This window comes from Pleurodeles waltl, chromosome 7, assembly GCF_031143425.1.
Source record: "Pleurodeles waltl isolate 20211129_DDA chromosome 7, aPleWal1.hap1.20221129, whole genome shotgun sequence".
In the NCBI taxonomy this organism is placed as follows: domain Eukaryota; kingdom Metazoa; phylum Chordata; class Amphibia; order Caudata; family Salamandridae; genus Pleurodeles; species Pleurodeles waltl.
This window is the reverse complement of record NC_090446.1, coordinates 1171887859-1171903922: the sequence shown is the minus strand read 5'-3', so window position 1 is coordinate 1171903922 and position 16064 is coordinate 1171887859.

Below are 16064 nucleotides of genomic sequence, written 5' to 3'. Positions count from 1 at the left end.
ATGTTATATTCAGCTGACACTTGCTCTGAAGCAGATTCAGGACCACCCTGGAGAGAGACATAGCCGTAATTGGCCTTGATGATGGATCATCGCCCTGCTTTACTCTCTGATGGCAAGGAGGTGTCCAGGAGCAGCTTGATATAGGTGGCTTATAGCAGCGGATGATGGAGGGGGTTTAGAGCACTCTTAGAGTATGACCGCCATCTTGACACCCAAAACCACACCCTGATAAATATTTAATTAACGAAAATATATTACATTTTATTAAAATAATTCTTTGGAAGTGTAAATTCAAAATAAATTCCTACCTACAGAAGAAAGCAATGTTTTGCTATGTTTTGCTATGCATTAATAATTATGAAATGTGATGTATATAATTAAAATAAAATAAAATACAATTATTTACATTCTAAATAGGGTATTAAAATAAATATGTACTAGTTCATATATTTTTAACATTAAATTATAGTTACTGATATTAACTACTAAGAATTATGTAATTTAACATTATTTCTTAAGGTGTTTTTTTTTATTCCCTAACTCTTTTATTTTCTATGAGAGGTTGTTGCAGTACCCCTGGTTGGCCATGTTTCATGCTTGGCTTACTACTGCATTTTTAATAGTAAATTACACTCAGATTTTGTGACTAGCCAAAGGTAGTAAAGTTACTCAAAGGTGTAAATTACCTGGAAGTGTAAGCTACCTTTGTGAATTAAACCCTAAATTCCAACCCTTAAAGCACCCGGTGTACGAATTTGAGTAAACATGTGAAAAGCCTGTGGGTTTATTTACTATGGTGGGAAGATAAGGGGTGTAGTGCCACAAGAGAATCTTGAACAGGATCACCATACCATATAGTTACTTGAATTGTACAGCAATTAGTACTGCTGTAACATGCAACATTTAAATAAATGTATGACTTAAAAAGCAAGCACTGGGGTGGGCATTGAAGTGATGATGTCTATTGGTTGACTATTGAGTGCTGAGCTCATGTCTCCACACTACCTCCCTGAGAAGAAAGTGACTGTTTGCACTTGCTACCCTGAGAGTCAAGTGGAGTACTTGGCCTAGGTTGCACAATCTCATAGTAGGGCAGAGGACACCAATGGCAAACACCCTAAATGATCATGTTAGGGCCCAGCAGCCCCTGCCTACGCTGTGCCTCCTCCCAATCTGGGTCTGGCACACCTTTTAACATTAGGGACGTCATTACAAGTTCCTCATTATCTCCCCGGGAAGACACAGGGCCCAAATGAAATATATATCGGATGGTATCTTCATGTAATATAATAAGGATTACAAATTATTTCCCACGTACTGGGAAAAAACATTACAACCCAGCAATACCCAAGTCCATTTTCAGTAAGATTAGGCAGAATGTTAATTACCCGAAGTAATTCTGGTACTCTTCAACAGGGAATTACCAATAATTATACAAATACTCCTCCTTGTGTAACTAAGAGTAATTTGAGGGATAAAATCCTTCTAAGAGATCACGAGAACACTTGCTTTTAGAGTTCTGCTGCATTTAGTGCTATGATGGTACATTTTGTGCTAAGAAAATAGCGCTAAATGCCAATACTAGGTTTGGGAAAAATCCTACTCCTAGTACACAATTAGTGAGCACGAGCGACAAATGCAGAACTACCTATAATTATGCTACATGGAATTATGCGAGTTACACCCATCCCTCATTTTCACATGTGTTTTGCCCTACAGGAGAAACAGTGGGCCCCCAATCAACAAATATGTACTTGCTGCTTGGAGTAGGTGGTAAAAGCTACATTAGCTTTTTGTTTCACCATAGGGTGGGTGGAAGGGTGGTAGGGATTGGCAAAATTAAATTATTGTTTCTTCTTCATCTGGGGAGGCACTTCTTTTGCTCCCCCATTCTGAATGATGCTGGTGGGTTGGGCGGGGCACAGCAGTGCCTGCTCTGCAGATGCTTCTGGGTGGACTAAACTTTAGGCTGTGCAAACAGGTAAGTTTTTCTTGTGTGCTTACTTTCCTCCTGAATTAGCTTACCCAATCCGTCTTCATTGAATCTTACAGAGCGGAAATAATCTTGCTCTTTGACAATTTCCTGAGAGCCTCTATGCTATTTATGCCTCTTTTTGGGCTTTGAAGTTTGGGGAGATCATTATTTGGAAGTGCATTTCAAATTTGCTTCAGCATACTTGCACATTACTCTCTCTTTCTTGACATGCACATCATTCTTATGCTATGTTAGATAATGCCAAAAAGATGTCTAGAAAGTACCTGTCCTCTGTTTCCCTAAATAATACTGCAGCTCATACCTTTTCTTGAAACTGGTGACTTAAGTATCCAATTGGCACTCTAGGATACCCAGCCAAACTTCAGAATGTTCCTGACCCTATCCATCATTTGCATTTCCACCTGAAGGGCAAAACATGCCACAACAATAACCACAATCCCTTACACAGCCAACAAACTTGTATTAACTATCTGGCCAGAGATGAGTACATCTCTGTTTGAAATGGGGTCTCTGGTTGGCAGTCGATTTGCACTCTGTCCAAGCAGGGACCTTCACTCTAGTTAGGGTGAGAAGATACATACCTAGGAAAACCCCTGCTCACTCCCTTGGTTCTTTGGCACAAGCAGTCGGGCTTATCTCAGAGGCAATGTATTTGCACCAACACACACAGTACCACAGTGAAAACACCACAAAAGGACTCCACAGCAGTTTAGAAAAATGCCAATACTTATATAAATCAAACAAGACTAAAACAATAAACATCCAACATGCACAAGCAAAGATATAGGGGTCATTTCAACATTGGCGGTAAAAGCCGCTTACCGCCGTGCAGAAGACCGCCAACACACTGGGGCGGCCGCGGAAATCCGCCCCGGTCATTATGACCCAAAGCCCGGAATCTGCCAAAATCTAGACACCCACACAAGTCCGCCACACCAAAGGTCAGTGATAAACTGGCGATAACAAAACCTCCACCGTCATGCCAACAGGAATACGCCCACACTATCACGACCCACGAATCTTTCAACCGTGGTATTCCATTGGCGGTACACACCGCTGCGCTCAAAATACACACACATTTACAAAACACTACACATTGGACAATTCAAAATACACACACCTGATACACATACAAATACCACTCCCACACATCCAATACAATATAAAACACACACCCACATCACCCACAAACCCCTGCGACAACAATTGAGAAAGAAGCACACAGAGAGACACCACCATCTACAAATGAGCATCCACAGGCACTCAACACCATCACTCACATAACATCCACGCACCTCACACAACACACCTCTAAATATCACTCCACACATCAAAACACACACCACCCCACACATCACCCACACCACCCCATGGCACCACAAAGACACCCCAGGTTCTCTGAGGAGGAGCTCAGGGTCATGGTGGAGGAAATCATCCGGGTAGAGCCACAGCTATTCGGATCACAGGTGCAGCACACCTCCATAGCTAGGAAGATGGAGCTATGGTGAAGAATCGTGGACAGGGTCAACGCAGTGGGGCAGCACCCAAGAACTAGGGATGACATCAGGAAGAGGTGGAACGACCCATGGGGGAAGGTGCATTCCGTGGTCTCAAGATACGACATCGCGGCACAGAGGACTGGCGGCAGAGCCCCACCTCCTCCCCCACAACTAACAACATGGGAGGAACAGGTCTTGGCTATACTGCATCCTGAGGGCCTCGCAGGAGTACCTGGAGGAATGGACTCTGGTAAGACAAATCTTTACTACATTATCACCGACCCTACCTGCATGCCATCACAAACCCCCACCTTCACCCCCATCACTCCAACTCCTCACACATGTCCCAATATCACAAACCACACATCCCAACCCCAAGCCCTGCATGCAACACCAAAGCATGGCCACTGCACATACCCATACACCCCCCAAACCATTATCACACAAGGTCCTACACAGGAATGCAAGCACTGGGGTACACGGTCATCCACCCATTGCACACCGTGGCACACACAGATGCAATAATCATGCTTTTACACCCCTGCAGGAACCCTACCCAACGTCACCGGACAGGAGGGTCCAGATATGTCCACACCACCCACAGAAGAGGCCCACAGTGATGACAGCAGCTCTGTCCAACTGGATCTAGATGACCAGCCTGACCCATCTGGGACCTCGGACAGTCCGTTCCCCTCACACAGTCACAAGCCACTACCGACCTTCCCCCCTCTGGAAACACCAGCACAGCACCCACCCAGCGGGCCCATACCTCTGTCCCCAAGACACGTCAAGCAGTAGTGTGTCCACCACTGCAGGGAACCCAGGCTAACCCACCACCCTAACAACACCAGGGACCTGGGGGCAGTGGCAGTGGGCACACGGTTCTGGGGACAGAGGCACAGGAACACAGGGGAACTGGGAGGGCTGCTGTGTGATAGGGGGAGGACAGGCCCAGGGAACCCACTCTCCACGAGGCCCTTTCCAACATCATGGGAGCCTACCACCATTCCCAGGAGACGGTGGCAACGGTACTGGCCAAGTTTCAGGAGACCCAGCGGCTGCAGGAGGAACGGTATTTGTGCTTCAGGGAGGAGCTCAAATCCATCAATTCCACCCTGGGCACCATTGTAGGGGTGCTGAAGGAACTCGTCAACACCAGGAGGGACACTGTGGCACAATAAGGGGCCCCTGACACTAGCCTGGACGATGAACTGCCCACCACCTCCACCAGCGCTAGTGGACAGGAGGCAAGACCACAGGACCACCACACCAGCACCCCACCCCCCGCAGAGGGAGACCCACCCCGCAAACGGTCCCTGAGATCCAGGACAAAGACAGAGAACGATGCCAAGACCCCCGCCAAGAAATGAGACCACCCTGAATGTCATCCTTTTTGTCGCACCTTGTCACCCTGTCCATTGTTAAACTGCCCCAGCTCCACTTCCTATGCCCCTTTGGACAATGCACCTGTGAGACTAATAGACTGGGCTCTGCCATGGACATTCCTCCACCATCACCCCTCACCATTTTACAACCCCCTCCAATATTGAGCACTTAAATAAACATCCATAAAGCACAAAACAATCACGAATCTGTCTGTGATTTCGAAATTGTGTATTAGCAATTACAGTGGCAAAATGCTCATTCAAATGTAATGTCAACATACCTATGTCACACAGCTATAGTCCATAAGGAACAAAGCAGATGTCACACAGTGGGACCCACATCTGTGAAATCGTAAGGGAAAGTGACAACTCAGTGACCATACACTGGGTGAAAATGACAGACAGTAGAGAGGTAGTACATTTAAATCAGATGTAGCAGTGAGGTACTGGGTTTTTCAGAACCGGTACTGATCCGGTAACCCAGCGGTGCCAGGGTACACCCAAAGACCTCGGGTACTTTCCTGATTCAGACTACAGAAACTCAGAGTCTTCTAGGTGAAGTCAAAGATCGAATTTATTGGCTGCAACCAATTGACAAGTGTCCTAGAAGTACAACAGCACGATTTGTATGTTCTCAGGAGACTGTGTTTCAATGCAAAGTCAGGTTTCCTTATATACAGTTTTTTAAGCTTCAGGCAAACATTCTTGACATTTTGGTTGGTCATTCACATGTTTTCACTACAAAGGAAAAAACAGTGTCATGATGAAACCTCATATTTCATGTCATCCAACCCATAATAAATTACCCGGCAAGGCCTAGTATTTTACATCAGATAAGTGTGGACCCCCAATAAAAACGGGCACCTCCCCCTCGTAAAGTAAGAAGAAGAAAAGAGCAGGTGCAGGTGTGAGCAAGATTAGGCAGGGTGTGTGAGCGATAATAAGGGTTTTATGGCATGGTGTGCCTTGATGCTATCTGATTCGGCCACTGGGAGAGGGACTGACCAAACAGGTTTGGCCTGAGGCAATGGTTCCAGCTTGCCCAGGTCAGAGAAAAGTCAATCAAGGTGTACGTGTCCTTGGAATCAAATCTGACTGTATTATAAGCCTATGTGAGGGCAACTTTTAAAATGGCTGCCGTGTATAAAATAGGAGCCACGAGTGCAGGACGAAAATGGCAATTTCGAGGTGAAAACGCTGCTGGAATTGAGCGAAAATGCTCATGCTTAGTGTACTAGTCATTATCGGTTTTTTGATACTAAAATCGTACTGCTGTGGCAAAGTAAATTACATGGGTCCAGAATTTTTAGAACCACAAACCCTCCTTTTGCCCTTACATAGGTAATAAACCTATTCTCATGCTAATCTGAGTCCAGGTCTATGTTTATAAGGCCATGGAGATGTTGCTGGAGCAAAATTCTAGTACTTGGTAACTCTCTCTGGACAGGTCTCCTCGAACATGAAGTAGCACAAAAGGCCACATATGGCAGGACAAAATAAGGAATACCTCTATCTGCAGTAGGTGGCATAAGATCACACACCCAACAATTAGTGATGTTCACTACTAACTAGTGTTGATGCAGAAGCTGTACAAAAGAATTGCTTACGAATTCTGATCTTCTAACCTGCTCATGTTCAGGAAAAGGGTGAAAAGAGTGCAAAGAAACAATAGTAGGAAAAGACATAGGTTGGGAAGTGGTTGCAGAAGTCAATTGAGTAGCGAAAAACAATCCTACCCATAAATGACAACGTCATGTTTAAAAGACACTAGAAAACACGTTATTAAGAACATATAGACAACGGGAGAAAGTAGTGACCACTATGAAATAATAATTTTTCACAACCCTAACCAAAAAGCAAATCCTAAAATTATCTAGTAACATTTTTAGGGCTCCTCTGCATTTCAGTAATTTTTGTATGTTCAGGTGGAACAGTGGTGACTCTCATCAATGCTCTAAGGTGAAAAGGGGGTACTCTTTCCACAGAAAATGGACTTTATTCTGCTTTTACTAAACAGAATAGTACTTTAAAACAATGCCAGCAAAACAATCAGTCTCCTAACACCTAGTCTATACAATCACACGGAAACCTCTTGTGAAACCAACTATGCCCAGAGTCCGTTCAAAAAGCCTCTCTGGCAGGCTTCTATTGTCCATCAAATTTTCTTTTGTTGTTTTCTTTCGCATGGGCCTCTCAATTCAGGCCTCTTCGTGAGAAAAGTACTGCTTAGTTGGAGTGCCCTCCTAGCAAACACCCACAGCTCACTCGAAAGTCTCAATGTCTTAAAGCAATGCACCAGTATCTCTCCTCTGTGGCAGATACTACAAACAATGTGCTCTTCATTGATCAAGGGCACAAATCATCTCGTGCAGACCCAAGCACCATTAATTGGGAAATAGCTCAAGCTCAGCAGCACTTTCAGACTCCAACACTCATTATTTAGTGTCAGAGGACGCTCAAGCTGCTCTTTCATGGGCACCAAAATATAGTGCCTTTTTCCAAACTTGAAATCTCCGGTGCACTGCCCTTCTTCCGTTGGAGCAAAGAAAAGGGGGTGTGTGGCCAAAACTCAGGCCAAGGGGCTCAAGGGATTGCACACTGTCAGAGGTTACCAGCACATGACAGGTAGAGAAATGAAACCTCAAAACAGCTCTGCCATCAACAACAGGAATCCTTCTCTTTAGCTCTTTTACACTGAAACTTTGGTTTTGTGATGTCCAACGCCGTCTGATGGAGCAAGTACGATACCATGCGCTGGCGATTGCTGTCCAGCTTTGCTACTTCCTGGGTGCTGAGACTGTAGGGCCAAGACGTCCGTCTTTCATCTGTAGCTGTCACTGATGGGAATTAGGCTTAAATCAATGTCCTGCAGGTTATTATGACTTGATACCCGCAGAATCTAGTGACGTAGGAAGTGTGCCACAGCTGTTAGTTTCCTTCAATTTAGTACAAAAACAGTTCATGGTTTTTAACAAGGGGACTGCAAGCAGGTGGTCTGCAATCTTCAAAGGAGTAGCCATACACCATGGGCATAAAATACAAAGACAAAGGCAGAAGGGCAAAACAGGGTCTGTAGCATCTTTAATTCAGTTCTCTCCATTATTCTCTGCCATCTATAGCTACATGAGAATTCTATCTGAATGGATTTCTTCACACAGTGGCATTGTCTAATGGGGTAAACACATATTTGCCTCAATGATTAAGTCTAGGTGTTCCTCCTTACCTTAGAACATCTCAATAGAGAAATCACATGATACCGATTATCAGGGACATGTAGAAACCTTCCTTTAAAAACTGTGCATCAGGTGCACTATGCAATACACAGGCTAATAGTCAAATGTGCAAACAAAAAGACAAGAACTAGAGGGTCCTGATATTTGCATGATTAGGACACATCTGATCCCACAAAAAATTAAAGTAGCAGGAACAGAAGGGAACCGAAAACCAAATTAAAATAGACATTGAAAATTCGTCATGTTCAAAAAGGTAAACATAAGATATCTCCTATTGAGATGGAAAACTTGTCTTACTATAATATTGAGTCAGTTAACCAGTCTATCGCTACCCTGACAGTCAGGCTGGAAAACATTGAAGCAGGAAAATTCTTGAAAACCATTCTGGTCATACCAAAGGGAATTATACATAACATGGGGGTCCCTGGTACATCACTGCAGTCTGGAAATGTGAACCTGAACAATACATCAATAATAATAAAAGGGCTGACTGGTGAAAGGAATTTGAAAAAGAGAAATGGGACTAGGACATAGCTAAAATCTCAATAACTAAGCATGGTGCGACATTGGTCAGGGGAAGTAACCAAAGAAAAAATCTATAGAAAGAACAAAAAAAATTATTTGGGTGATAGTCAGGCATGTGACACAACACCAAGAGTACGGGTAATACACAAAGGCCAAAGTTACACAAATTTTAACTCTACCGTTGGCGACTACACCATATACGGTACTCCTAGCTAATGTTTCAGTTCCTTCTTCAGGAAAAAATGAAAACCTGGTTTTCTTTTAAGGAACGAAAGCCATATGCTACTTAGGAAACAGAACATCATTAACTAATGTAATATAGAAATTAGGCCACCTTGAGTCACAGATCTATAATTTCATCCTTAGGTCCAATCAAGGATACATAAATGTAGGGCTGCCTGTTCCTTTAAGGGAAGGGGCAGTAACGTGACTAACTGCAGGTGACACACTTTGATCCTGTATATCTCTTTTTATTTTCCTTCAAAACCATTATAGCCAAATAGACATTCACTGGTGAAGTGTTGTCTTTTATGTTCACAGCATGAATTATCATTATCTGTAGAATTTAGTAACCAGAACAAGTTCAACCAACTGTTGCGTAGCGATGGGCATCGTCATGACCATCCCCTCACAACACAGGGGAGCTTGTAATAGTATCAAAAGCAGCAACAAACATGCAAAAAACAAATAAAAAAAATAATAAAAACGCACAAAACGTCAAGCCATCAGATATACTTGCTGTGTATCAAGCACAAAAAGCATAGACAAAACAATAGCATGTGTGAATAAGCGGTGACACACAACACCATGTCATGTACTTTATGCACTGTAAACCTGCAGCCCAAAACCCAATATTTGGGCCTGTTTAATTTGTCAGGTTTAAAATCCTTACCCTCCTTTTGACAGTAGATCACCAGGCAATGGAAATCTGCTGTCAAATATAACTTTACTGTTTCTCTTCTAACATACAGGACCAGCAAGAACAATTCATGATAGGACCAAATACATGAAAATAAATTTCCATTACTTAACTGTTACCCTCTTGTCAGTTACTTCGCAACATCAAGCCACCTTAGTTTTACCTTTCTAAAAGTAAAAATTGTTACACTGACACTCCATATTAATTTGGCACCTACAATTTCCACTGTGAAAAATAAGTCTTAATTGGCAAATCGTTCTCATTAAGGCATGTAGCCTCCAAAATTTTAGAAAAGGGCTGCATCTTATTTTCTGTCTAAGACTTAATGCAATCTTCTTTTTCTGTCAAATAAAAGCAACTAGCAGGCATAATTTTATTTTTTTAGAGCCGAGACGCAAATGTATCAGTTCTGCAGAGCATTTAACATGATGTTGGGACTTTCGAAGAAACCCCTTTTTTTATATTTTCCCTTTGGAATTAAGTTCTTTAATTGTATTGATGTTCTTCTGGAGAAACCAGAAATCCCACTTTTAGAGGCCCGGTAGGGTCATTCTGCATTTCACAGAGACAAGGCCCTAATTTAAAAGGTCACAAGTATCAACATGACAGCCTCCTCCATTGTTTATGGGAAAACTAAAGATAGCATCTCAGCAGCATGACTTGAGCCAGCCTCTGTAGCTCTCCTAGCTTCTGCCACTCTGAATCTGTCAAAGACAGTAGGCCTTTCTATTTTACTTCTAACCTGCAAAAATTCACTCTATTTAAAAAAAAAAAAAATCCTTTTTAGGCGCAAAAAAAATGTATCTCTATTTCCAGATTATTAAACTACATTTACTGTGAATAATTCACAAACCTTAATAACACACATACCAGTTGTTAGAATAAATGCTTGTTGCAATCCCATGCAATGGTACATATTTCATCAACCTCGAATGAATGAACGTCTCAGTAGGCCCAGCTGAAGTTAGAACCTTCAACCTTGATATTAAAACAAGCCTTTGTACTGGCACATTGACTCATTGAATCATAAGAAGGCACAACCTGCAAATATATATCAAACCTAAATGTATGCATTTACTGAAGCCTGAGACACTTTAAAAAGTACTCTGAATGAAAGAAAATGCAGTTTAAACAGTGCTTTTGCCCAAAATCGACTTTGATATTTTAGGCATTAAAAAATCAATATCCTACAATTTTCTTGCATAATATGCATTACCAGAATGTCTATTACACAATCCATGAGTCAGCCATTGAAAATATTAACTTATACTTTATAGAAATGAGCTTGTTTGCTCCTGCGCCAAGGGAAAATTGCACATACAAATGTCATTTTAGCGGTGCAACATAACTTAAATTAAATTTTAATGTTAGGAGGTCATAGTATAGGTATTAAGCTTTATAAATATTAAAAAACGATTTTGAAAGTCACTTATTTTTTAAATAATTTTTCCATAATTAATAATTTTCTTTAAAAAAAAAAAAACAAAAAAAAAAATTATTCTTTTTTTTGTGATAATTCCACATATAAAAGCAAGCTGCATCCCTTGCCTATTATTTGGGATATATTAACTCACAAGCCTAAGCGCATAAGCCTAACTTGAAATGCGTCACATTTTTGCGCCACTTTCATTTAAAAGGAAGGTTATGCAAAATTCCACCCATGTTTAACTGGGAAAGTGCTGGCTGAATTGAAAATAGATAATTTCGTTTTTTTTTGGGGGGGCCCTATTTATATCTATTGAATGTGTTTTCTAATTTATTAAGCATTTAACGGCAGTTTTGTATATGTGCACAATTGCTCATTCTATAAATTAAAGAGCAACATATAGCTATGTTAGCACATCACATGGTTCATTTCTGGATTTTTTCTAAGGTTCTACTTAATATTAATTAACCAACATTTTACTTAACAAACTGTAAACATCAAGAAGACCCACAAACACACATTGACCTCATTTCAGATATAAACAGAAAACACTCAGTACACACAATACAGCGCGCTTTAGCCATTTTTCATAAATAGCGCTGTCGCAATTTACTTACAGAACCGTTTGCAGATCCTAGTTGTAAGTCATATTTACAAGAGAAAAAAAAAAAAAACTTTTCTCAATTATTTCCAAGAATAGCGGACCCATACTTTATTAAACGTGATGGGGCCCACTCCGTGCTTCACATATAGTTCATAGGTTGGAGTTCCAATCGGAGGAACCGGACATGAGTCCTCCAACCGGGAGTCCCTTTTACAACCAAGACAAAACAAATTTCCAAGTCTGCTAAGACCAGGCATCTTCGCTCACTAGTCTAGCTTCAAACTTCAAAGGATTATCGTTTACGATAGTCTCGTGAATACACGAGTCCTTCGGCTTTGGTACTTGCAAGTTCCAAATCAAAGTGATCCCAAAGGGATACCAAACCAAATGTCCAATTAAGGACCAAACCAAGTGTCCAACTAAGGACCAAACCAAGTGTCCAACTAAGGACTGGGAGACGCTCCACTTATACTTAACTGAAAATATCAATAACGTCACCAGAAGACTGGTCTTATCGTTTCGCTCTACCAAAAATCAAGGGTCCAAATCAGGGCGATAGCCAGGGCAGCAGTCCTTCATAGCCGTCGGGAAGCGGGGAACCTCGCAACAAAGACTTTCGGACCACGTCGACATGCAGGGGTCGATGAAGTGGCGGCCTTCCTCCAGAATTTTCACACGAAGCTCCCCACGGACCTCAGGCTTGGACCGGTACCGCTGGTATCGCCCCACGTTTGGGTGCCAACTGAGGTACTGGGTTTTTCAGAACCGGTACTGATCCGGTAACCCAGCGGTGCCAGGGTACACCCAAAGACCTCGGGTACTTTCCTGATTCAGACTACAGAAACTCAGAGTCTTCTAGGTGAAGTCAAAGATCGAATTTATTGGCTGCAACCAATTGACAAGTGTCCTAGAAGTACAACAGCACGATTTGTATGTTCTCAGGAGACTGTGTTTCAATGCAAAGTCAGGTTTCCTTATATACAGTTTTTTAAGCTTCAGGCAAACATTCTTGACATTTTGGTTGGTCATTCACATGTTTTCACTACAAAGGAAAAAACAGTGTCATGATGAAACCTCATATTTCATGTCATCCAACCCATAATAAATTACCCGGCAAGGCCTAGTATTTTACATCAGATAAGTGTGGACCCCCAATAAAAACGGGCACCTCCCCCTCGTAAAGTAAGAAGAAGAAAAGAGCAGGTGCAGGTGTGAGCAAGATTAGGCAGGGTGTGTGAGCGATAATAAGGGTTTTATGGCATGGTGTGCCTTGATGCTATCTGATTTTGCCACTGGGAGAGGGACTGACCAAACAGGTTTGGCCTGAGGCAATGGTTCCAGCTTGCCCAGGTCAGAGAAAAGTCAATCAAGGTGTACGTGTCCTTGGAATCAAATCTGACTGTATTATAAGCCTATGTGAGGGCAACTTTTAAAATGGCTGCCGTGTATAAAATGGGAGCCACGAGTGCAGGACGAAAATGGCGATTTCGAGGTGAAAACGCTGCTGGAATTGAGCGAAAATGCTCATGCTTAGTGTACTAGTCATTATCGGTCTTTTGATACTAAAATCGTACTGCTGTGGCAAAGTAAATTACATGGGTCCAGAATTTTTAGAACCACAGCAGGCAGTGTTGTATTCTTACCTGTGTCTCACTGGAAGCATTGCAGGATCACTGTGTTCCTGTTGTCGATGTCCTCTTCTTCTTCTTCCTCGTCTTCACTGTCCACAGGGTCCACAGCTGCCACAAGGCCTCCATCCGGACCATCCACCTGCAGAAAAGGCATCTGTCGTAGCAAAGCCAAGTTGTGAAGCATACAGCAGACCACGATGATCTGGCATACCTTCTTTGGTGAGTAGAATAGGGAACCACCTGTATTATGGAGGCACCGGAACCTGGCCCCTCAGGAGGCCGAAGGTCCGCTCTATAATCCTCCTAGTCCACCCATGGGCCTCATTGTAGCATTCCTATGCCCTTGTCCTGGGATTCCTCACTGGGGTCAGTAGCCATGACAGGTTGGGGTAACCAGAGTCACCTGCAAATGGCGAGGGACAACTGTTAGACACACACAAACTCATAGGGACATCCACAGACCCAGACAACTATTCCCACTGTAATAGGTCCATGTGCTCAACTAATAGCCACACCCGGTGCCTCTGGAGTTGCCCCATCTCATAACGGATGCTGCTATTGCGGAGGATGCAAGCGTCATGCACTGAGCCAGGGAATTTGGCATTAAAATGGGAGATGTACTGGTCTGCCAAACACACCATCTGCACATTCATGGAATGGTAACTCTTCCGATTTCTGTACACCTGTTCACTCCTGCGGGGGGGCTACCAAAGCCACATGTGTCCCATCAATGGCACCTATGATGTTGGGGATATGTCCCAGGGCATAGAAATCACCTTTCACTGTAAGCAAATCCTCCACCTGAGGGAAAACTATGTAGCTCCGCATGTGTTTCAGCAGGGCAGACAACTCTCTGGACAACACATTGGAAAACATAGGCTGGGACATCCCTGATGCTATGGCCACTGTAGTTTGAAAAGACCCAATTGCTAGGAAATGGAGTGCTGAGAGCACCTGCACTTGAGGGGGGATTCCTGTGGGATGGCAGATAGCTGACATCAGGTTTGGCTCCAACTGGGCACACAGTTCATGGATTGTGGATCGATCAAGCCTGTATGTGATGATCACATGTCGCTCCTCCATTGTTGACAGGCCCACCAGCGGTCTGTACACCGGAGGATGCCGCCATCTCCTCACATACCCCAGCGGATGGTGCCTATGGAGGAGAACAGCGAGCAGAGAGTCAACCAACTTTGAGGTACGTAGACACAGCTTACTCTGAAAATATTAGCAATTCGAAATTAGCCTGTATGAGTGTTTAGGCAAGGCCTACATATGTGTGACGCAGTCAAAAATAATGCCATATGGGCCCATGAAATGGCGGCTGCCTGACCTGTTAAGTGGGACAAGGGGATATGAGGTAACTGTGCTGGCGGTGTACACTGTCGCGATAGGCAGTTGAAGACCGCGGCGCAATCCTGCATTGATTAACATTGGACCCTATGGGTCCCAGGAGCCAATGATGATGTACGCCGGTGATGACGGTACGCACCGCCGCGGACATGACCGCCATTTTCTCTCTGTTTAATCACTTGATACCTGATCTTCGACTGGAGAGGACCTACACTGCAAGTGCTGCTGTGACCTCAGTCTGGAAGAGACAATGGCTTATGTGTCTGGGGAAAGGGCCCCTGCCTTCAGCACGGAGGAGTTGGAGAAACTCGGGGATGGGGTCCTCCCCCAGTACATGCTACTCTACGGTCCTCCAGGCAAACAGGTAAGTACACTGTGAGCATGCTGTATGGGCAATGCCTGTGTGGAGTGGGGCGGATGAAAGATGGGGGGGTGAGAATGAGGCATGCATGAAAAAACGGCAAGTGCATGTGCGTCATGGCAAGGGTAGGGATGTGGGTCAATGACTGTGATAGTGCGAGCAGTAATATCTTCTCCTTTTCCCCTGTACTATTCCTGTAGGTCAGCGCCCACCAGAAGAAGGACATTTTGCGTGCCATCGCCAAGGAAGTCCGGACCCTGGGGGTCTACCACAGATGGAGCACCCACTGCCGGAAAAGATGGGAGGACATTCGCCGCTGGAGCAAGAAGACAGTGGAGGCCCAGCTGGGGATGGCCTCCCAATGTGGGAGGGGTGCCCGTCGCACCATGACCCCCCTGATGTTCAGGATCCTGGCGGTGGCGTACCCGGAGTAGGATGGGCACTTGAGGGCATCACAGCAGCAACAAGGGGGTGAGTACACTCTCACTCTGCTGATTCAGCGCGCATTGGAGGTGTCTGGGTGGGAGAGGTGGGCTGTGGTCTCCCCTAGGCCAGGGCGAATTTAGTAGGCAAGGACCCTACTTAAGGCAGGCCCTGTGGCAATCCACCCCACCTGTGTACAGTGCCAACTACACCTAGTCAGGCTCCTGTGACATCCATGTGTGCAGAATGTCCCTGGGATTGAATAGTGGACTCCAAGTGCACGGCGTAGTGCAGGGGGCTTCTGTGTCTGTCATGTCTGCCAACGGTAGCGGTATTGCATGCACTCAACATGTCGTTCTTCTGTCTCCCCCCCCTTTTTGTGGTCTCCCTGTTCATGTGTGCATTAGCATCATCAGGCGGAGGAACAGTGGCACCGGAGCAGGAGAGAGCTGCATCCCACATTGCCCTGGAGAGCGAAACTACGGAGCCTGAATTCACCGGTGGGGCGGAGGGCGAGGGGAGCTCCACGGCGGGGACAGGAGCTGACACCAGCGATACGGACTCCTCCTCTGATGGGAGCTCCCTTGCGGTGGCGGGCCCCTCTGTGCCCCACGCATCTACAGGTACAGCCGCCACCCCCCTACCTCAGGCCCTGCCCCAGTCACCCCTGCTGCCCTCAGTGAGGAGGCCATTGACCTCCTCAGGTCCC